Source organism: Schistocerca gregaria, chromosome 3 (genome assembly GCF_023897955.1).
Source record: "Schistocerca gregaria isolate iqSchGreg1 chromosome 3, iqSchGreg1.2, whole genome shotgun sequence".
Lineage (NCBI taxonomy): Eukaryota > Metazoa > Arthropoda > Insecta > Orthoptera > Acrididae > Schistocerca > Schistocerca gregaria.
Window position 1 is genome coordinate 849,612,588 of NC_064922.1, and position 23,589 is coordinate 849,636,176.

At 42.6% G+C, this 23,589-nt stretch overlaps 1 protein-coding gene across 1 annotated transcript in view; it reads right to left on the reverse strand.

Moving 5' to 3' along the window:
* LOC126354776 (uncharacterized) overlaps positions 1–23,345 on the reverse strand; it is a 121,297-nt gene extending 97,952 nt beyond the window's left edge. The window contains exon 1 of the mRNA XM_050004673.1: positions 23,225–23,345. The gene's annotated coding sequence lies outside the window, so the exon portion shown is untranslated. The remainder of the gene's footprint in view (positions 1–23,224) is intronic.
* Between the last annotated feature and the right edge of the window lie 244 nt (positions 23,346–23,589).

Sequence of the window (23,589 nt, forward strand, 5' to 3'; positions counted from 1 at the left end):
GTTAAATGATGATGTCGTCCTCTTGGGTACAATATTCCAAAGTTAAAATAGTCCCCCATTCGTACCTTCGGGTTGGGACTACTCTCGAGGACGTCGTTATCAGGAGAAAGAAAACTGGCGTTCTGGGAATTAGTGAAGTTCGGTGGCAGGAGGAACAAGACTTTTGGTCAGGAGAATAAAGGGTTATAAATACAAAATCAAATAGGGGTAATGCATGAATAGGTTTAATAATGAATAAAAAAATAAGAGCGCGTGTAAGTATATATAGTGTTAGGGATGGCGCGCTATGTCCATTCTGTCGTGTACGCTTCCATTCCCTCCAGTGGAAACCCCACAGGGAAATTGTCTGCGCTTGAGTTCGCTTCCATTCGTTCCGCTGTAAACAAGGCGTGAAGATGCTCACCTGTAACTGCTTTTCGCCGGCTTAACGCTGAGCATCTTCAGGGACACAGTCAAATGCCGCCAGTACCGACTACCGCATCACAGCTGCCGCGCCACGTGCGGTTGCATCACTGGTAGCGCACGCCGGCATTCCCGCAACGTGACTGCACCCGCCTGTTGAGGACGCGGCTAGTTCTGTGCGACAACTAGCCTTTTCCACAGCAGAGAGAAATTGCGTGCTAAAACCTGCCTGTAGTCGTCGACAGTTTTCTAGCACGGCGCCGCTACTGAGCTAGCGCAAGAAGCTGGTATAATGTTAGGTAGGATCTGAGTTTAAATCTCCGTACAAATTGTCTGGATTACAATGGTTCTCCAAAGTCGCTTTAGGCAAATGTTGATACCGTCGCTTTCTATACGAGGAGCGTTCAATAAATAATGCAACACTTTTTTTCTGAAAGCAGGTTGGTTTTATTCAGGATTCCAATACACCATATAATTCCACACCGTTTTGGCTACAAAACCCTATTTTTTCGACGTAATCTCCGTTCAGTGCGACAGCCTTACGCAAAGTTACCGGGAAGGCCTAAATGACCGCATAGTAACAGTAGAATGCTAGACGTCGGAACCAACGTCTTGGTGCATCAGTGACCGCCCCATCATCCACACATTGCTTCCCGCGTAGTGCGTACTTCACTGAGCCAAACAGATGGAAGTCGGAAGGTGCGAAATCCTGGCTGTAGGGTGGATGAGGAAGAACGGTTCATCCCCGGTGTGCAGACTTTTGTGAGGCCATGCGTTGTCTTGGAGGAGGATAAAGATCAGTCTAACGGAGTTTCGTGAGCTCCTGTCTGGTGCCGAGACTTAGTTGAGGCCTTGCGTAGTCAAGGAGAAGCATGAGGCCTTGCGTAGTCAAGGAGAAGCATAAGTTCGTTTGCATTTTTGTGACGACAAACACGCTGAAGTCGTTTCTTCAGTTTCCTGAGGGTAGCACAATACACTTCTGAGTTGATCGTTGCACCATGAGGGAGGACTTCAGAGAGAATAACCCCTTCACACACTACTGGCCATTTAAATTGCTACACCAAGAAGAAATGCACATGATAAACGGGTATTCATTGGACAAATATACTAGAACTGACATGTGATTACATTTTCACGTAATTTGGATGCATAAATCCTGAGAAATCAGTACCCAGAACAACCACCTCTGGCCGTAATAACGGCCTTGATACGCTTGGGCATTGAGTCAAACAGAGCTTGGATGGCGTGTACAGGTACAGCTGCCCATGCAGCTTCAACACGATACCACAGTTCATCAAGAGTAGTGACTGGCCTATTGTGACGAGCCAGTTGCTCGGCCACCATTGACCACACATTTCAATTGGTGAGAGATCTGGAGAATGTGCAGGCCAGGGCAACAGTCGAACATTTTCTGTATCCAGAAAGACCCGTACGAGACCTGCAACATGTGGTCGTGAATTATCCTGCTGAAATGAAGGTTTTCACAGGGATCGAATGAAGGGTAGAGCCACGGATCGTAACACATCTGAATTTAACGTCCAATGTTCAAGGTTTGACCGAGAAATGTAACCAATGGCACCCCATACCATCACGCCGGGTGATACGCCAGTATAGCGACGACGAATATACGCTTCCAAAGTGCATTCACCACGATGTCGCCAAACACGGATGCGACCAACATGATGCTGCAAACAGAATCTGGATTCATCAGAAAAAATGACGTTTTGCCATTCGTGCAGCCAGGTTCGTCGTTGAGTACACCATCGCAGGCGCTCCGGTCTGTGATGCAGCGTCAAGGGTGACCGCTGCTATGGTCTCCGAGCTGATAGTCCATGCTGCTGCAAACGTCGTCGAACTGTGGAGACGTGGCTGCACGATCCGTTACAGCCATGCGGATAAGATGCCTGTCATCTCGACTGATAGTGATACGAGGCCGTTGGGATCCAGCACGGCGTTCCATATTACCCGCCTGAACCGACCGATTCCATATTCTGCTAACAGTCATTGGATCTCGTCGAATGAGAGCGGCAATGTCGCGATACGATAAAGCGCAATCGCGATAGGCAACAATCCGACCTTTATCAAAGTCGGAAACGTGATGGTACGCATTTCTCCTCCTTACACGAGGCATCACGACAACGTTTCGCCAAGCAACGCCAGTCAGTTGCTGTTTGCGTATGAGAAATCGGTTGGAAACTTTCCTCATGTCAGCACGTTGTAGGTGTCGCCACCATCGCCAACCTTGTGTGAATGCTCTGAAAAGCTAATCATTTGCATATTACAGCATCTTCTTCCTGTCGGCTAAATTTCGCGTCTGTAGCACGTCATCTTCGTGGTTTAGCAATTTCAATGGCCAGCAGTGTAGTTCCGAAAGACCGTCGCCATGACGTTTACCGGCTCGGGGTGCGGCTTTGGTGTTTTTCTTCGGAGGAGAGGTGGTGTGGCGCCACTGCATGGACTGCCGTTTTGTTTCCGGTTCGGAGTTAATCCCCCATGTTTCATCGCTTGTGATTCTTCATTCCTCTTTTATGGTCTCCAGTTTGGCCACGGGGAACCCATCCTTCGGGTATACTGACTGGTGGGCGAGTGTGTCAGCACTACTAACGCAGACATCCAGTTGTGCAGTGAGGTGTTTGATTGTGAACCGTCCGTCACCTCGAATGAGAGTGTCCGCACGTTCCGACACTGCAGGAGTCACAGCTGTGTGCGGCCGGCAGGCACGCGTGAGACTGGACAGGTTTGCGCTACCTTGTTGCAACGATGACAGGCCACTCGCCCATCCACTCACCGTGCTTTTGTTCACGGCCAGGTCTCCGTAGACGTTCTGCAAGCGCCTATGAAGGCATGCGGCGCTCTGGTTTTCCGCCAAAAGAAACTCAATGACAGCTCTCTGCCTGGAACGCATTTCCGTTACAGACGCAATTTTGAAGACTACGTATAGCGTCACCACCAATGGGAACTTCGTAAAATGTAGGGGCTGAAGCGGGAATATTCCACAATGTCGCACAACAAATTTCGCATTTTTTGAACCGATAATGACCGAGAAAAAATGTGTTGCATTACTTATTGAATGCCCCTCATTGATAACTGTCGAATCCCTTCTCCGTTCGGCTTTCCGGTATGTTACGTGCTGAAGAATGTTCTACTCACCTTCCCTGAAGAAACCGAGTAATGTTTCCACGGCTTGAGATGCTGTAGCTGAAACCAGCCGCACTAAATGTAGCTACAGAGGGGCAAAAATAGTTACGCTATTGTAGTTCCAGGTTTTGATAACTATTAAATGAGGAAAAGCCGTCGAACGAAAATTCCGATATGTTGTCACTCTTTGGACACAATTTCAACTACTAAGTCCGCATTAGTTTGTAGTTTACAATACAACATTCACACGTAGGTACGATCACTTTCAATAGCCAGCTTATGGTGTACACCATTCTCTGTTACCGAAAAAATACGGACGGATTTTTTGTGGAGCCCTGGCTCACAACTAAGCAATTGGTCACTATGATCTGCTACTTTCAGGTTAGGACTAGTGCAGTACGCCACGCGAATTTAAATTGTACAGAATAGGACACAGTTCACACAGAAAACGCGGAATTTGCACGTTCCCCTTCACAGTTCGTCCGTTAATACTTTCCGATACGTCAAGATATTGTTTTAGCCCAGGGTCGCTCAAAATTAAAACACATTTTCACAGCTCAATGTCGACATATTCGGTCGTAATGTTGCCCGACCCCCGACTCCTTTACGCTGCAGAACGCAATCCCTCTCTCTATACAAATTGCGCGCAAAGGCGCATTTTTATGATTGGTTGGGATGGGACCCATCGTAGCCAATCACTTTGCAGATCTAATCCTCACCATCCCGTGTCTTCTACTTTGCACCGGTCACATAACCAACATTTCTTTAGCTCAATTTATTAAATAAATAATTTTGAAAAACCAAATAACAATAACTTAATGCCTTCTTTAAATAGATGAGCTATCAAGACCATGTTTCTCATTTCCCCAATACCGTAAACTCACAAATTTTATCGGTGTATATCACGCACACACACACACACACACACACACACACGCACGCACGCGCGCGCGCGCGCGCTAAACATTGATGTTCGCACGCTATCATACATTTATTAACTATAAACGCAAATTTTCGCAGATCATACATATATCACCCCCCCATGAACCATGGACCTTGCCGTTGGTGGGGAGGCTTGCGTGCCTCAACGATACAGACAGCCGTACTGTTGGTGCAACCACAACGGAGGGGTATCTGTTGAGAGGCCAGACAAACGTGTGGTTCCTGAAGAGGGGCAGCAGCCTTTTCAGTAGTTGCAGGGGCAACAGTCTGGATGATTGACTGATCTGGCCTTCCAACAGTAACCAAAACGGCCTTGCTGTGCTGGTACTGCGAACGGCTGAAAGCAAGGGGAAACTACAGCCGTAATTTTTCCCGAGGACATGCAGCTTTACTGTATGATTAAATGATGATGGCATCCTCTTGGGTAAAATATTCCGGAGGTAAAATAGTCCCCCATTCGGATCTCCGGGCGGGGACTACTCAGGAGGATGTCGTTATCAGGAGAAAGAAAACTGGCGTTCTACGGATCGGAGCGTGGAATGTCAGATCCCTTAATCGGGCAGGTAGGTTAGAGAATTTAAAAAGGGAAATGGATAGGTTAAAGTTAGATATAGTGGGAATTAGTGAAGTTCGGTGGCAGGAGGAACAAGACTTTTGGTCAGGTGACTACAGGGTTATAAATACAAAATCAAATAGGGGTAATGCAGGAGTAGGTTTAATAATGAATAGGAAAATAGGAATGCGGGTAAGCTACTACAAACAGCATAGTGAACGCATTATTGTGGCCAAGATAGATACGAAGCCCACACGTACTACAGTAGTACAAGTTTATATGCCAACTACCTCTGCAGATGATGAAGAAATTGAAGAAATGTACGATGAAATAAAAGAAATTATTCAGATAGTGAAGGGAGACGAAAATTTAATAGTAATGGGTGACTGGAATTCGAGTGTAGGAAAAGGGAGAGAAGGAAATATAGTAGGTGAATATGGATTGGGGCTAAGAAATGAAAGAGGAAGCCGCCTAGTAGAATTTTGCACAGAGCACAACTTAATCATAGCTAACACTTGGTTTAAGAATCATGAAAGAAGGTTGTATACGTGGAAGAACCCTGGAGATACTAAAAGGTATCAGATAGATTATATAATGGTAAGACAGAGATTTAGGAACCAGGTTTTAAGTTGTAAGACATTTCCAGGGGCAGATGTGGACTCTGACCACAATCTATTGGTTATGACCTGCAGATTAAAACTGAAGAAACTGCAAAAATGTGGGAAATTAAGGAGATGGGACCTGGATAAACTGAAAGAACCAGAGGTTGTACAGAGTTTCAGAGAGAGCATAAGGGAACAATTGACAGGAATAGGGGAAAGAAATACAGTAGAAGAAGAATGGGTAGCTCTGAGGGATGTAGTAGTGAAGGCAGCAGAGGATAAAGTAGGTACAAAGACGAGGGCTGCTAGAAATCCTTGGGTAACAGAAGAAATATTAAATTTAATTGATGAAAGGAGAAAATATAAAAATGCAGTAAATGAAGCAGGCAAAAAGGAATAAAAACGTCTCAAAAATGAGATCGACAGGAAGTGCAAAATGGCTAAACAGGGATGGCTAGAGGACAATTGTAAGGATGTAGAAGCTTATCTCACTAGGGGTAAGATAGATACTGCCTACAGGAAAATTAAAGAGACCTTTGGAGAGAAGAGAACCACGTGTATGAATATCAAGAGCTCAGATGCCAGCCCAGTTCTAAGCAAAGAAGGGAAGGCAGAAAGGTGGAAGGAGTATATAGAAGGTTTATACAAGGGCAATGTACTTGAGGACAATATTATGGAAATGGAAGAGGATGTAGATGAAGACGAAATGGGAGATACGATACTGCGTGAAGAGTTTGACAGAGCACTGAAAGACCTGAGTCGAAACAAGGCCCCCGGAGTAGACAACATTCCATTAGAATTACTGACGGCCTTGGGACAACCAGTCCTGACAAAACTCTACCAGCTGGTGAGCAAGATGTATGAGACAGGCGAAATACCCTCAGACTTCAAGAAGAATATAATAATTCCAATCCCAAAGAAAGCAGGTGCTGACAGATGTGAAAATTACCGAACTATCAGTTTAATAAGCCACGGCTGCAAAATACTAACGCGAATTCTTTACAGACGAATGGAAAAACTGGTAGATGCAGACCTCGGGGAGGATCAGTTTGGATTCCGTCGAAATGTTGGAACACGTGAGGCAATACTGACCTTACGACTTATCTTAGAAGAACGATTAAGAAAAGGCAAACCTACGTTTTTGGGATTTGTAGACTTAGAGAAAGCTTTTGACAATGTTAACTGGAATACTCTCTTTTAAATTCTGAAGGTGGCAGGGGTAAAATACAGGGAGCGAAAGGCTATTTACAATTTGTACAGAAACCAGATGGCAGGTATACGAGTCGAGGGGCATGAAAGGGAAGCAGTGGTTGGGAAGGGAGTGAGACAGGGTTGTAGTCTCTCCCCGATGTTATTCAATCTGTATATTGAGCAAGCAGTAAAGGAAACAAAAGAAAAATTTGGAGTAGGTATTAAAATTCATGGAGACGAAGTAAAAACTTTGAGGTTCGCCGATGACATTGTAATTCTGTCAGAGACAGCAAAGGACTTGGAAGAGCAGTTGAACGGAATGGACAGTGTCTTGAAAGGAGGATATAAGATGAACATTAACAAAAGCAAAACGAGGATAATGGAATGTAGTCAAATTAAATCGGGTGATGCTGAGGGAATTAGATTAGGAAATGAGACACTTAAAGTAGTAAAGGAGTTTTGCTATTTAGGAAGTAAAATAACTGATGATGGTCGAAGTAGAGAGGATATAAAATGTAGACTGGCAATGGCAAGGAAAGCGTTTCTGAACAAGAGAAATTTGTTAACATCGAATATAGATTTATGTATCAGGAAGTCGTTTCTGAAAGTATTTGTTTGGAGTGTAGCCATGTATGGAAGTGAAACATGGACGATAACTAGTTAGGACAAGAAGAGAATAGAAGCTTTCGAAATGTGGTGCTACAGAAGAATACTGAAGATAAGGTGGATAGATCACGTAACTAATGAGGAGGTATTGAATAGGATTGGGGAGAAGAGAAGTTTGTGGCACAACTTGACTAGAAGAAGGGATCGGTTGGTAGGACATGTTTTGAGGCATCAAGGGATCACAAATTTAGCATTGGAGGGCAGCGTGGAGGGTAAAAATCGTAGAGGGAGACCGAGAGATGAGTACACTAAGCAGATTCAGAAGGATGTAGGTTGCAGTAGGTACTGGGAGATGAAGCAGCTTGCACAGGATAGAGTAGCATGGAGAGCTGCATCAAACCAGTCTCAGGACTGAAGACAACAACAACAACAACATATATCATATACGTCCCTTCATTATCTCAATTAACACGATAAATATAACTGGTGTTATTTTACAGAAGACATAACGGCAGTGGGAACAGATAAACTAGAAGCATACGGACACGTGGTAGTAACACATGAGCTTTGAGTATTTCGTACAAACTTAATTAGGTATGCAGATAGATAGATGATTTATAGGTTTTGACTAGTGAGTTTACGAATATCAAAATACGTGACATTAATGGCCGTATGGTTTGACTGGATTGACTTAGAAGCTTAAAATCTTTTACACCGCCACGGGACCATACATCTTACTATTTGACACATAGAGCCTGCGTTTCAAGAAATATATATTGCCACTGGAGGTTGTTGAGCATTTCCGCACGCGTAAAGAGCATTCTCGGTTAACTTATCGCGTCAAACATGGGTAAAATCTCATCCCCGAACTCTCGACGAAATCCTCCACCATTTTCGTCACGAACAACTGACTGTCGTCGCTGCTGTTGAGGTAATCAGTTATAGCCCACAGATAGGGTTGCCAGTACCAACAACATAAAAGAAGGACTCTGCGTTATATTTAGACGGAAACTTTGCCCTAAAAGCCGGCCTCCTGGTTTAAATATTAATGTGAGATCAGCCTTAAACGTGCTTCAACAACAACAACAAAAAAAGGTCAGCAAACTGCCTTGTAATTATGCAATTGTGATTGCAACTAACAGTAAGTACTTGGCGTTCTTAACTGCCGAGTCCTGTTGCTGAGATAATCCTATGTTGAAATATGCTAAAAGTTCTTCGTTAAACAGAACAAACAATTATCTATTCTTCTGGGACGGAAAACAAAATGATATTCGATAACTTGTCATTTCAATTAGATTCACAAAGAAATAAAAATAATCTGTAGTTATGTATTAAAATTATCATTTGAACCCACTTTATCAACAATGTTATTTTTCATAGAATGAATTTCGTGAAACTCTTGAAAGAATGATTTTAAATTAACAAAAACCATATATCTGTGATTGTTTCTGTTTGTAGTTTATTGCAGTCCTTTGCCCACGGGGCGTTCAAGAAAGAGAACATCCCTTCGACGTTCGCATTATGGCCTGGAACTGCAAAGTAATATTCTGCCAATTTCAACAATTCCCAATAAATTCTTCATTATACTGTGATTTAAAATAACTTGTCCACTTTCCACTAGCCAAGAGATTTTTTTAAAGGTATATCTTTCCCCCTCTTTTTTTTTTTTTGTTCCATGAATTTCGTGAAATTTTGTCACTGATCAAAGAATTTACTGTCATGTAACATTTTTACCAGTAGCAGGTGTTTCGTCTGTGGATTATTTTTACGAGCTTCAAACAGGAGCGACTTATTTTAACTTATTTACTACACAGAACAGCCAATGAAACTGGCACGCCTGCGTAATATCGTGTAGGGCCCCCGCGAGCACTCAGTAGTCCAGCAACATGACGTGGCATGGGCTCGGTTAATGTCTGAAGTAGTGCTGGAGGAAACTGACACCACGAATCCTGCAGGGCTGTCCATAAATCTGTAAGAGTACCAGGGCAGGAGATCTCTTCTGAACAGCACGTTGCAAGGCATACCAAATATGCTCAACAATGAACATGTCTGGGGAGTTTGGTGACTCGCTGTAGTGCTTAAACTCAGAAGAGTATTCCTGGAGCCACTCTTTAGCAACTCTGGAAGTGTGGGGGACCCGTATGACTCCATATGCACACGCCCCGCACCATTACAGAGCCTCCACCAGCTTCAACAGTCCCCTGCTGACATGAGGGTTCCATGGATTCGTGGGGTTGTCTCCGTACCCGTACACGTCCATCCTCTCTATACAACCTAAATCAAGACTCGCCCGGCCGTGTGAGACGTAAAGCTTTGTGTCGTGCAGTCATCAAGGATACACGAGTGGGTCTTCTGCTCCGTAAGCGTATATCGGTTACGTTTCGTTCAATGCTTCGTGTGCTAACACTTGTTGATGACCCAGCATTGAAATTTGCAGCAATTTGCGGAAGCTGTCACTTCTGTTACGGTGACGATTCTCTTCAGTCGTCGTTGGTTCCGTTCTTGCAGGATCTTTTTCCGACCGCAGCGATATCGGAGATACGACGTTTTACCGGATTCCTGATATTCAGGGTATGCTCGTGAAACGTTCGAACGTGAAAATATCCACTTCATCGCTACCTCGGAGATGCTGTGTCCCATCGCGTTCTAACACACTTAAATCTTGATAACGTGCCATTGTAGCAGCAGTAACCGATATAACAACTGTGCTAGGCATGTATTGTCTTATACAGGCGTTGCCGACCGCAGCACCGTATTCTGCCTGTTTGCATATCTGTATAATTGAATTCGCATGCCTATACCTCTTTCTTTGGCGCTTCAATGTATTTGTCAGAACACGACCGTAAAAAGATGCACACATATCGACCCTACCCACAAACGGCGTATGTCATCACTACGTCATTCTGCCGGGACCAGCGGTCTTGAAAGAACGTAAACAGTTCGGCGCATTTCTCTGTCTCTTCTCAGCACGATGTAACGGTGACGTAAGCCAATCAACCACAAGCCGTCTAGGGGACATCACGACAATATCCACGACAGTCAGGTGTCCCTAACTGAAGCCGCTGGACGATTTCGTCGACAAGTAAACCTTGAAAGTTTTTATACACGGTTGTTGCCGTGAGATACTTAGCTCTCGAATCTCCGTAAAACTCTCGCGCTTATAAAAAATCCCATGAGGAAACGCGGTGCTCTTCGCTGGATCTTCACTATTTCTACAATTAATCCAACACGCTAAGGGTCACTGATTAGCAGTACTCAAGAATCGGTCGAACAAGTGTTTTGAGGGTGCGGCTGGTCCCGACGGACTTTCGAGTCCTCCCTCTGGCATGTGTGTGTGTGTTTGCCCTCAGCATAATTTAGGTTCAGTAGTGTGTAAGCTTAGGGACTGATGACCTTAGCAGTCCCATAAGATTTCACACACATTTGATTTTTTTTTCTTTTTTTGAGGGTGACTTCCTTCAAAGAATCTTACAATTAGCGCACACTGGCTTTTCCAAAAATTAGTGGTAAGCGGTCGTTCCGCATTAAATCGTTCCAGATAGTTATTACTTTCAGTTTGGATTCCGTAGAAATGTTGGAACACGTGAGGCAATACTGACTTTACGACTTATCTTAGAAGAAAGATTAAGAAAAGGCAAACCTACGTTTCTAGCATTTGTAGACTTAGAGAAAGCTTTTGAAAATGTTGACTGGAATACTCTCTTTCCAATTCTAAATTTGGCAGGGGTAAAATACAGGGAGCGAAAGGCTATTTACAATTTGTACAGAAACCAGATGGCAGTTATTAGAGTCGAGGGGCATGAAAGGGAAGCAGTGGTTGGGAAAGGAGTGAGACAGGGCTGTAGCCTCTCCCCGATGTTATTCAATCTGTATATTGAGCAAGCAGTAAAGGAAACAAAAGAAAAATTAGGAGTAGGTATTAAAATTCATGGAGAAGAGGTAAAAACTTTGAGGTTCGCCGATGACATTGTAATTCTGTCAGAGACGGCAAAGGACTTGGAAGAGCAGTTGAACGGAATGGACAGTGTCTTGAAAACAGGATATAAGATGAACATCAACAAAAGCAAAACGAGGATAATGGAATGTAGTCGAATTAAGTCGGGTGATGCTGAGGGACTTAGATTAGGAAATGAGACACTTAAACTAGTAAAGGAGTTTTGGTATTTAGGAAGTAAAATAACTGATGATGGTCGAAGTAGAGAGGATATAAAATGTAGACTGGCAATGGCAAGGAAAGAGATTCTGGAGAAGAGAAATTTGTTAACATCGAATATAGATCTATGTATCAGGAAGTCGTTTCTGAAAGTATTTGTTTGGAGTGTAGCCATGAATGGAAGTGAAACATGGACGATAACTAGTTTGGACAAGAAGAGAATAGAAACTTTCGAAATGTGGTTCTACAGAAGAATGCTGTAGATTAGGTGGGTAGATCACATAACTAATGAGGAAGTATTGAACAGGATTAGGGAGAGGAGAAGTTTGTGGCACAACTTGACCAGAAGAAGGGATCGGTTGGTAGGACATGTTCTGAGGCATCAAGGGATCACAAATTTAGCATTGGAGGGCAGCGTGGAGGGCAAAAATCGTAGAGGGAGACCAAGAGATCACTACACTAAGCAGATTCAGAAGGATGTAGGTTGCAGTAGGTACTGGGAGATGAAGAAGCTTGCACAAGATAGAGTAGCATGGAGAGCTGCATCAAACCAGTCTCAGGACTGAAGACAACAACAACAACAGTTATTACTTGACATTTTATGACATGTTTCTAGTGACTTATTGCCAGTTGCGTAATAGAACAGAAAGACGTTTTTCCGCCAGTTTATGTGCACTGGTTCCAGTTATGTGAGCTGATTGTGCAGTGCAGCGCAGTGCGAACGATCACTACATGCCACAAGACTGAAAGGAAAGCCATTTCATCTGAAGTGCCGCAGCAATTTTAGACCAATAGAGATGTGTTTCTGTCACAGATCGTTACCGATGAACAAATCTGGGTGCATCACTTTGAGCTGGAACCAAAAAGTTAGTCACTGGAATGGCACCACCCGGAATCATCACAAAAGAAGCCAAAGGCCACAGAGGAAGAAAACCCCGTGGAATATCCCAGGCAACAATGCCATACGACATTTACATTTATATCGGGTGGATATCATAGCGGCCAATGGGTTTTGTGCAGCGGTAACACCTGTTCCCGTCAGACTGCTTAACCCTAGCATTACCAACGGGGGGGCCTCGTAGGCCCACTGACTCAGTTTTTCTATGTTGTATCCACACCCTTTGATATATGAAATTGAAAGCAAAGGTAATTGTTCGTTATTGAATGTACTATTGAGTCATTACAGAATTTCGGAATAAAAATGTAATTAAAATTCATTTACTTGATTTAATTCTCTGTGGGCCTTAGAAGCCCACCCGTTGGTAATAGCAAGGAAAGATTTACGAGGTTGAGTCTTTCGTTTCAAATTCTTACCATGAAACGAATTTTGGCATTGTTGCCTTCAGACATATTATTATGAAGCGGACCATTGTTATTTTCAGTGTTTCTGCTGCTGTTGAACCAGCAACATGAGTAGACAACGTTTACGTGATAGTTCCATTGAAAGAGTGCTAGAAGAAGTTTTGAACGAATCAGATTTAGAGGAAAGTGAAGTGGATGATGATGTGGAAGAAATTAGAACTGATTCATCGTCTGAGAATGAAGATGAGGTTGAAGCCAATCCACCAGATGATAATGATACGGAATGTGATAAATTCATTGCAAAAAGTGGACGAGAGTATATTACGAAGCCATCTCGACAATATCGGCGTTCTGTACAAAATATAGTGCGAGAAAGAATGGGTCTAGGACAACAAGGAAGAATTGCGTCTCCGAAAGAGGCTACAGAGCTCTTTTTTACACTTCAAATTATGAATCTAATAAAACTACACTCAAATGAAGAGGCTTCTCGACTAGGTATTCAGCACACAGATGAAGATGAGTTATTTTGTTATTTAGGACTCTTGCTAATCATGGGTTCAAATCATGACAATAAGATACCTGTCCAAGATTTATGGTCTTTGCTTCAGGGCCGACAAGTGTACTATGGATCAATGAGTCGGACCCGATTTTTCGAATTGACCAAAATATTGAGGTTTAATGATAAGAACACAAGAGAAATTCGTCGCCAGACTGACAAGTTTGTCCAATGAGGGAAATTTTTGAAAGCTTCAATTCTTCACTTCCATTGTATTTCATTCCTGGTCTACATACAACAGTGGATGAGATGTTGTCTTTGTTCCGTGGTCGCTGTCCATTCAAGGTGTTTCTAAAAGAAAAACCTGGAAAATACGGCATTCTAATTTGAATGCTGTCTGATTCTGAGACTAGATATGTGATCAGCATGGACATCTATACAGGCAAGTCAGGAAATACACAGCATTCAAATGGACCGATGGAAATTGTAAAGAGACTAACAAAACCTATTGAAAAATCAGGCCGTAATGTTACCACAGATCGGTACTATACTTCAGTGGAGCTTGCTGAGACTCTATGGAATGATTTTCACCTCACACTTGTTGGCACCCTACAGTCTAACAGACGACACATACCTGAAGAGCTGAAGACTACAACTGGCCGCAGTTTACACTCTTCCATCTTTGCTTATACTGACCCTCAGACACAGAGGCCACCAGTTACTCTTGCATCAACGCTAGTCTGCGAGAAGCCAAAGCGACTGCTGTTGATGCTTTCAACTTATCACTCAGATGGGGTGTTGAATGAAGACTCAAAAAAGACTAACATAAATCTTTTTTATAATTCTACAAAGGGAGGCGTGGACACCATAGACCAGATGGCAAGACACTACAGCACAAAGAGAGGACCAAGAAGATGGCCTTTGTCCCTCTTCTACACACTCATTGACATAGCAGCAATAAATGCATATTCACTCTTCCTCCTCAACTTTCCGAATTGGAAAAAGAATTTGCTAAACCGCAGAAGGGTTTTTATCACTAACTTAGGTCTCGAACTAATAAGATCTCAAGTAGATAAACGGGCACAAAATTTGTATGGACTTCAGAAGCCAGTAATAATGGCAATGGAAAGCATCACACAACGGAAGCTCAGATGCTCTGTAGAACCATCATCCTCAACAGCAGAACCAGGAACACGTGGACGGTGCCACCTATGCTGCCAAGAAGCTGCATCTAAAAAGATCAAGTAGAACAAGCTGGGAAAGTCAACTGTTACCTGCTCTCAGTGCCACAAACACGTCTGTGGGAAACACTGCAGGAAGACAGTGTTGTGTGAAAAATGCGTTGCAGAATGAGACAGTAAATTTTGTTTGCTTCATGTAGTGTATCGAATTAAAAAAGTCGTTTTTATAAGAAAACACTATTTTGAAACATTGCTCCAAAAAATATATAAACTGAATCTCGTGATTTGTTCATTTTATTCCTATTATAATAACATCTTTTATTATCCAGTACACAAAAACAATGTCTAAGCATTTTGAATTGTTATTAGAGGTATCAGAAGTAAATAAACTTGATTTATGATAAAATAAATTGTGGTATTCTTTATGGGCCTTTGAGGCCCCCCGTTGGTATTACATGCAACAAAAAATACGTTGGTAATGCTAGGGTTAAGTTAAGCGCTTTCGGGCTTGGCTAGCACTTGGATGGGTGACCGTCCTGTAATTCTACCGGTATTTCTCCATGTCGCTACACTCTGGCGTTACGACTTGACTATTTTACAACACCATCGTCCGCAAAAGCATCGCGCAACTTCCTACGATATCCCAAAAAATCTAAACTCCGCCCGAACAGGTCTCGGAAGACCGTAGCGTACCGACCGACCGCCGTGTCATTCTCAGACCGTAAGCGTCACTGGATGCGGATATGGAGGGGCGTGTGGTGAGCACACCGCTCTCCCGGCCGATTGTCAACTTTCGTGACTGGTGCCGGCTACTTCTCAGTCAAGTAGCTCTTCAATTTGCCTCACAAGGGCTGATTACGCCCCGTTTACCAACAGTACTCGGGAGACCGGACTGTCACCCATCCAAATGCTGGCCAAGCCCGCCAGCAGTCTGACGGGAACAGGTGTTACCACTGCACAAAGTCCATTGGCTGCTATGATATCCACCTGATATCAATGTAAATGTCGTATGCCATTGTTGCCTGGGATATTCCACGGGATGGGTTTAGGTGCCAGTTGGAAAGGGTGTTCTTCCTCTATGAACTTTGGTCCTTTGCTTTCTTTTGTGATGATTCCGGGTGGTGCCATTCCAGTGACTTACTTTTTGTTTCCAGTTCAAAGTGATGCACCCAGGTTTGTTCATCTGTAACGATCTGTGGCAGGAACACCTCTCCATTGTCCTAAAATTGCTGCGGCACTCCAGATGAAATAGCTTTCTTTCAGTCTTGTGGCATGTAGTGATCATTCGCGGAACACGTTCTGAACCCATATTAAATACTGAGGGGCCTCTGTCATTGCACACGCACATCAATGCACACCGAAAGCTACAGTACCAATTGTCGAGCAGTGATGCACTGGCCTGCGAGAATAATGGCATTTGGGCGATTCAAAATATTAGCAACGGTGGCTGTGATAGGCCGTCCCGAACACGGCAGATCATGATGCTGTTTCTGCACCTCCTGACATTTTTACCTCTCTTCACCTACCGCTCAAAGGTGCTGCTATCACCTGCCTCATTACCATACACTGCACACTAATGTACACGGATGTTCACCACAGTCTCTTTTTCCGCGTCCAACAATTCGATTACGGCACCTTGTTGATTACGATTGTCTTGAGTAGACACCATTCTCATGGATCACTAACACCCAAACTTCCACATGTCAGACTCTCAGATCGGCACCAAACGTTGTATGTCGATGGAGTATCAACCAAGACACCGATTTACTTCGTGCTGTGTGCTGTCGTCCAGCAGAACCATAGACCATCACTGTGAGTACGTCAGCGTATAGCTTCGGTGGAGAAGTTGGTAGAGCATTAGATCGCCGTACCAAGGGCCATAGGTTCATACCCCATGATGACAATTCTTTTTATTACTGTATTATGCATAAAAGTGTTATATGGGACTATTAATATTTCCGCACGTGTGACACAGTTGCTTTTTTATTCTGCTGTTCCGATGGTTAAGTTTATTCTCTGAAACCACAAACGTACTGTTCTGTCGCACATGTCCGACAGAACACCAACCCAAGTATACAGATGTACTCTATAGGTTTCGTACGTTCAACTAACGAAGCCTAAGCGGGCTCCCAAAAGAACATTGCTACAAACTCCGACATGTCCTTTTACATGTCAGGAAAACATTCTCCCATACAAAAGTTTCACAGTTAAAACAAATTATCGTGAGCGTGATATGAACGCTGGACATTTCGCACGACGGCCTCAGGCTCTACTAACTTCCCCACGAGAGACCTACAAAGCTATTATTAACGGATGCGTACTACGCACAACGTTTGGTACCGATCTGAGTGTCTGACATCTGCAGATTTATGTGTAAGGCTCCGCCTTGTGTCGGAATTGATCGAATTTTCGTGCAGAAGAAACATCAAATTTGAAGAACCTGAAGAGACTTTATATATATATATATATATATATATATATATATATATATATATATATATATATAACGGTTATAAAAAAATTGGGCTTTATTTATTGGGCAACCTCCTATGTAAGTGATTGTTGTTCATGATTACTGGACGAACGAGTTGCCGACTTCGTGGCCAAGTAGATAAGCATCACACTACGTATCCAAACGTCTCGATTCCGTTGTACGGAAAAACCTTTGGAAATTTCTTGGAGGTAATGGGATTTTCACTTAAAGTAATGATTTAGATACGTATTAAAAGTAGAGTTGTGTCCTGATTGGCGTTACGCGTGTAAATTGAGATTTTCTTGTAATTTACGAAGTATTCAATCTATTGTTCAAAGGAAGGAAACTCGCTACATCTTCCACACAACCATGCCAAACAAAGTTTTGTCATGTTCCGGACAGAAGTTGAACCGATTGACGTCTGCCTTTAATTTTTAGTGAAGCGAGCATCTGATTCAGTTTCCCCTCTGTCGTCGGGTACTTCGTTCGATGTGTAGTTCGTATCTGTAGGGATGTGAGTGTTCTGCTCAGACCTATACAGAATAAAAACTGATGAGAAAACTGATTTTCATTTCACATCGAGTGGAGATTTAGGAAGTGTGCGTGTGCGTGTGCGTGTGTGTGTGTGTGTGTGTGTGTGCCATCCATCCTGCGACACAAAATGAATACTAATTAGCTCGTCAGAGAATGTTCCGTTGCATCTACTCCAAGCATCACAGTTCTTCGCAAATGTTGTCTGTGTGTTTATTCAAATCGAACACTCCAGTTCCTAATTATGTTCTACTTACATTCAGACAACCGATTTCGATTCAATTATTGGCTTAGTTTCAAGCTTTTAAGCAGAGAACAATGGGGTAACGTAATATAATTTGTTAAGTTCGGCCCTTTTCCAATTCTGACTGCAGCTGACGACGATTAGTGTTATCTGAACATGAAAATTTTATTAAGTAGCCGTGCTTGCCTCGCTTAAACAATATATCTGAGGATAATTCTTTCAACTGAGTAGGAACGTATTCTATGAATAAAACGTACCGTAATAGGCAACTGAAGAGTTTGTTGTCGATAAACAAAGTGAAATCGCCGCTTTTAATTTACAAGTATTACAGCAGTCATCTCACACAATCAATAGTAAGTGTATGGATCTTCTACCCAAAGCTTTATAAGCAATTAATTTGCTCCAAAATGTTATCCATTGTTCAAGAACATATATTTTCAATAGCTGTACAGCAATATAAAAAGTTCATCGACAAACAAACTACACCTACCGAAAAACACCGTCATTGTATTGGATACATTACTTATGTACCTTGAGAGCTACAAATAAGAAATTATGGCATGCTAATTAAATCTAATATATCAGTTCCTGTGTATGCACATTATACGTACTATTTCCTTTGACATGATTCATATCAAGAAGCATCTCTATTGTACGGGTTATGAACTATCAATGAATCCCGAAAGCGAGCACACGGTTTGAAATTTATGGCGTTAAACAGCAGTACGTAAATGATACCCATCGAGATAGATTCGTTTTTTTTTACTTCTCCTTCAGTTTCTCTTGGTAATTTAAAATTTTGATAAACTTAAGCAAAATATAAGTTTCTTCTTGTTCACGACATATCCGTACCTGACTCGGCGATATGTTGTTAACGTTTCTGCTGATCTTGCGCTGCGCAAGTGGTATATTGATACAGAGAGTCATTTGCAATTTTGCACTAGTTTTCACATTAGAGCTATGCCATGAATTGTAATCACTTTGTGTAGTTCCTGTCGTTCGATAGTGGCTAACTTCGATGTTTTTAGAACAGTTCACCAAGATATTTTGCAGTGAATATATTAAGTGCTCCTGATTTCTGCGCAAGACACTCTTTGTTCCTTATTGAAGCATCCCCAGTGGCAATTTTGTGTAATCCTTTGTTTACATTTGTTGCAGGTGCTGCAGTGCGCTCATTCTTAGGAGCTAAATCTTATTTTTAGGGCACGAGTGTCCTAATGGTGTGCAGCTCCATACCTGTTTAGTAGAGACACTGGTAACGCTTACATCTGTGCTCTGACCGAACGGTATTTAGCTGTCATGTACAGCCGAGGATGTTCTTTTATGGACATTTGCGTGCACGTTTCACGATTTCCACTTCACAGTTTCACTACTGTTCCTGTCACGCTTTCATACACGACAGTTTTCGTACATCTTTAAAGAACGAAATTTACTAAAGAAAAACACAGCCATTTTAATTAATTATCCTTTTTGTAATTTCAGTTCCAGTCTCCTATAAAGATTTTCATTGCTCAAGTTCAGTTTATAGCTCATTTCCCATTTGTCTTATATATCATTTTTACGTCCATTTTATTGGTATTTTCAGATTGTAATGATCATTTTCCACGTATTTCAGGTTATAAAAGTCCAGATCCTGAAGTTATAAATTATTTAATTTTTATAAACTAAATGGATGCGTAAATTAAATGAATGCTCACAATACAGAAAAGTACAGCAAATTTGATCGCGAAATCGGTCGCTTCATTACAACACATCTGTATTTCAACTATAACACAGACATCTTCAGTGCTAAAAGGTGCGTAACAGGAGAATCAGGATACGTAGCTGACAACGTATCGTAAATGTAAACGTAAGCACCACAAAGACACATATCATGAAACAACAGGTTAAATTAGTCCTAAGAGCCACGTAGTAAAAAATATTGATGGTTTAGAGCGTACAGGTGTCTAACATGAACTGAAGCCCTTGCTTATGTGGTTGAACAGGAAAAAAGCAATGTAGTGCCCTCTATCGACGTGCCAGTGAATCGCTATATATAATAGGAAAGCTATATAATTTAAAAAATTCGTTCTGTAAGCCCAGAGACGGCGCTAATGAACTTTTAATGTATGATTTTAGTTTATGCCCAAAGAGGCACACTATCTTGATTGTACTATTTTCATTCCTTCATTTTACTTATTTGTTCATTTATACGACACTGGTTAGCTTCATACCTTTCGACATTGTATTGTTGCTTCACTCCACATATTTATACAGTAAGTCCAGAGATGGCGCTAATGTAATTTCACGAGTTGTACGATTGCAGTATATGCCCAGAGAGGGCGCTCCACGTTTTGCTGTACTATTTGCAGTTCTTCAAATTTTAATTATTTTGGTACATTATGTTAACACTGTACTTTCCGTGTCGTATGGAGTTCTAAATGAATCCTCTACCGCCAGTTTGTAATGCAAAAATGCATGACATACCGTGCTACACATACTGCCGTTTGCTGTACTTATGGCTCCACACATGAGATTTGCTTTCCGTGGTTTAACCATTATTTGCAGTTTAATTGAAAAATTAACAGCTCACCAGTACTCCAATATAGGGAACCTCAAGGACATGACGTCACATTTTCTTCCTGTCCAACCACGTAAGCAATGGCTTCAGTTCATGATAGACTGCTGTACGCACTACACCGCCAATATGTTTGACTACGTGCAATTTTGCACTAATGTCACCTGTTGTTATACTGTTTGTAACTATGTGGTGTTTATGTTTGCACTTGTTGTCAACTATCTTATATTTGTTCCTGATTCTCCTATGTTATTTTTAGCACTGAAGATGTCTCTGTAACCGCTGAAATCTAGATCTGTGTAATAAAGCATCGATCATTTTCTATATTCAATGTCCGCTACGCGCAACAAGATGATATTGATTCCAGTATGATTAAAGGAAATCTCACTAGGGGCATTCGCTCCCACAGACCTCCCCCCCCCCCCCCCCCCCCCGATGTTAACAAATATTAGTATCAGATCACTGTTGACTCTAGGTACAGGATAACGCGCTGCGTCGTGCCCCTCTGGAAAATTTCGATCTAGTCACAAATCTGTTGAGGTATTATACGGATGTACTTTCCTTAGATTTTCTAAAGTATTGCAGACGCTGATTTCCTTGTAAGACGCTTCTAAGAACAGGGCTGTGTGCTAGTAAACATTTCGTTGAGTTTTCCGTGACAGTGTGCGCAGGATTTTCGAGGATGATTTTTTAGTGGGAGATTTAAACGCACGGTTGAGCAAGTAACTCAGAGCTTTCCCGTCAGCTGGCTGTACGGGATGGGATGCCCACGCGCGCGCGACACGCCCTGCTTCGCGTTAAAAAGAAACGAACACTAAGACACCGCCAGCACGCTGCATCTGCATAATAACAGCCCCTCTGGCATACCGGGCTCCGTCCTTCACTTAATGAATCGTGTCAAGGGAACAACGGCAGACCTCTATAGTCGAAGCCGACAACGCGGCGCCCATCCAGTCTGTGCACGTGCGCTTAAAGAACATGTGCAGCTACAAATGCAAGCCGAGAACAGATATATTAACAATATAAACGCAGACTTCTGCAGCCATTGTCACAGTCAGTAAAATTTTTCACGATTTGTGATCGCATTGTCAATATGTGAAACTAACGACGTTTCGATCATTATTGCAAATGACCTTCTTCAGGGTGTTTTTGTTTATTCCACAAACATCCTGAAGAAGGTCACTTGCAACAGTGACCGAAACGTCGGTAGTTTTAGACATTGGCAATGCGGTCACAAACGCAGAAAAATTTTACTGACGTTTACAATAGTTTTGTTGAGTAAGGAAGAAAAGGTAGATTACAGAAAATTACAGAATAAAGGAGCACAAAGGTAAAGGGTAAATAACAACAATGATACATATGAAATATTTTCGGTATTGGTGGTTCTCCACAGCTGTATTGTAGGAGTTTCACGTAGTAAAGTACTGCCACGCAAATCCCTTGTCATAGCAGTTTCGATCTAGAATATCATCACCAGACCGCAAAAACCACTTTAGCACATTTATTTTCCATCATAACTGCGAAAAACAACATTCTGTCGCACGTTTAAAACATCTAAGATCAAATGTGCTCCTAAATTTCTGTTCATAAAGTTCAGATACGAAACGAATGACAGGTTGAACGTATGTGTCACTGAACAGCTTAATATAAGAAACCAAAACCTAAGCAAACATTTCGCCATAGACGTCAGACAAAGAAGACCTGCACATCTTACTCGGGAATTGTTTTAGCAGGTTCTCGTTGTCTTCTCGGATTATTTAGTAATGTCCATCACACACATTCGATCTGAAATTTTGTTCATGTCTGACATTTCGTAGACAAAAATTAGGAAGCAGACTTTGACGTTACATCTTTCGAACTTCATACCGAATGGTCATTTCGACATCATGGTACTCCAGATTTCGATGTCCATTTCTCCGCTTGTCTGATGAGGTCTCTGTGGCTCCCTTTCACAAACAATAGAAATTCTCTGGTCGCGCTCTATTAGCTACCGCGTAAGAAAGAAAAGAGCAACGTGAACAGAAGCAGGCAACGGTGGCAAAAGGACTTTGTAGCGTCCGCGGAGAGCAGCGTATAGCGCTTAAAAATCACGGAGACTGCAGCACAAATTCGGTCTCTGCAGACTGCTGGGCCAGCTGATGCAAATTGAGCATCGAGTTCTGGGCGGCGTCCATGTTGATGACGTAGCGTGTCCAAGGCCAGCCCGCCGTTACTCTGACTCCCACTTTCCCTTTCGCCAGACCTTACTTGGGTGCAGCTCCTGTCCGCTGTCACACTAGACGCTGGCTCGGATCTTGCGTGCCATTGATAACAACATAACCTACTGTACAACAAATTGAATAATTTTATCTGTAGCAGCCTCTCAGACTTGATAACTGTGGAGTCAATGACGGCAGTAAATGCTCTAAGATGAGATTACAGTTGAATTGCTCACAAGAAACAGGTTTGTGGTCCCACGCTACTGGACCAGCAACACTTTTACAATGTATCAAGTAGTTCGAATTAATATTAGAAACGTGTTTAATAAAAATAGCAACTGTTTGATGAGAGACTTACGGGCACTGCTACAATAATATAACTCTTTGCAGTGTAACAATTTATCCACTTTCTGTTGAATGTTGTTCGATTCGCAAATACACAACGCAGGAGTAATCACTGTTTCTGCAGACGTCACCAAAAGCTATTATTCAAGATGAGTAATGCACGATTATATTCAGCAGGAGAGGAAGCGACAGAACAAAATGCATAGTAACGCACACATCAACCAAGAGAGATAATGGCAACAAACTCTTTTTCATCAAAATGGTATACCATACTCAAACACTGATAACAAGGCGTGGGATGTAAACTTACAACGAGCGGCCGTTGGGATGCAGCAGTTGTCCACACGCAATCACACACCTTCCTCTTGAGATGCTTCTGCGCAACTGAAGAGCAGAACGACAGCAGGTCGCGACTCAGGCTTGCCAACCTCGCAACATGAGCGCGCAACCTCGCCCCAGCATGCACATCAGCAGCCGTGTTCAGACTGCCCCAACACACTGGCTGCGAAGTCGTACTGCTAAAATATTTGCGTGATATCGTATGTCCACAGTTGTCTGAACTGGTCTTGCACACACAAACCAGGCTCTCGGGTGGCGAGGTGTCGTGGGGGGGGGGGGGGGGGGGGGAGGCAAACCGGTGTCTGCCCCGCGCTGCAATTTCAAGGGGCACCAAAT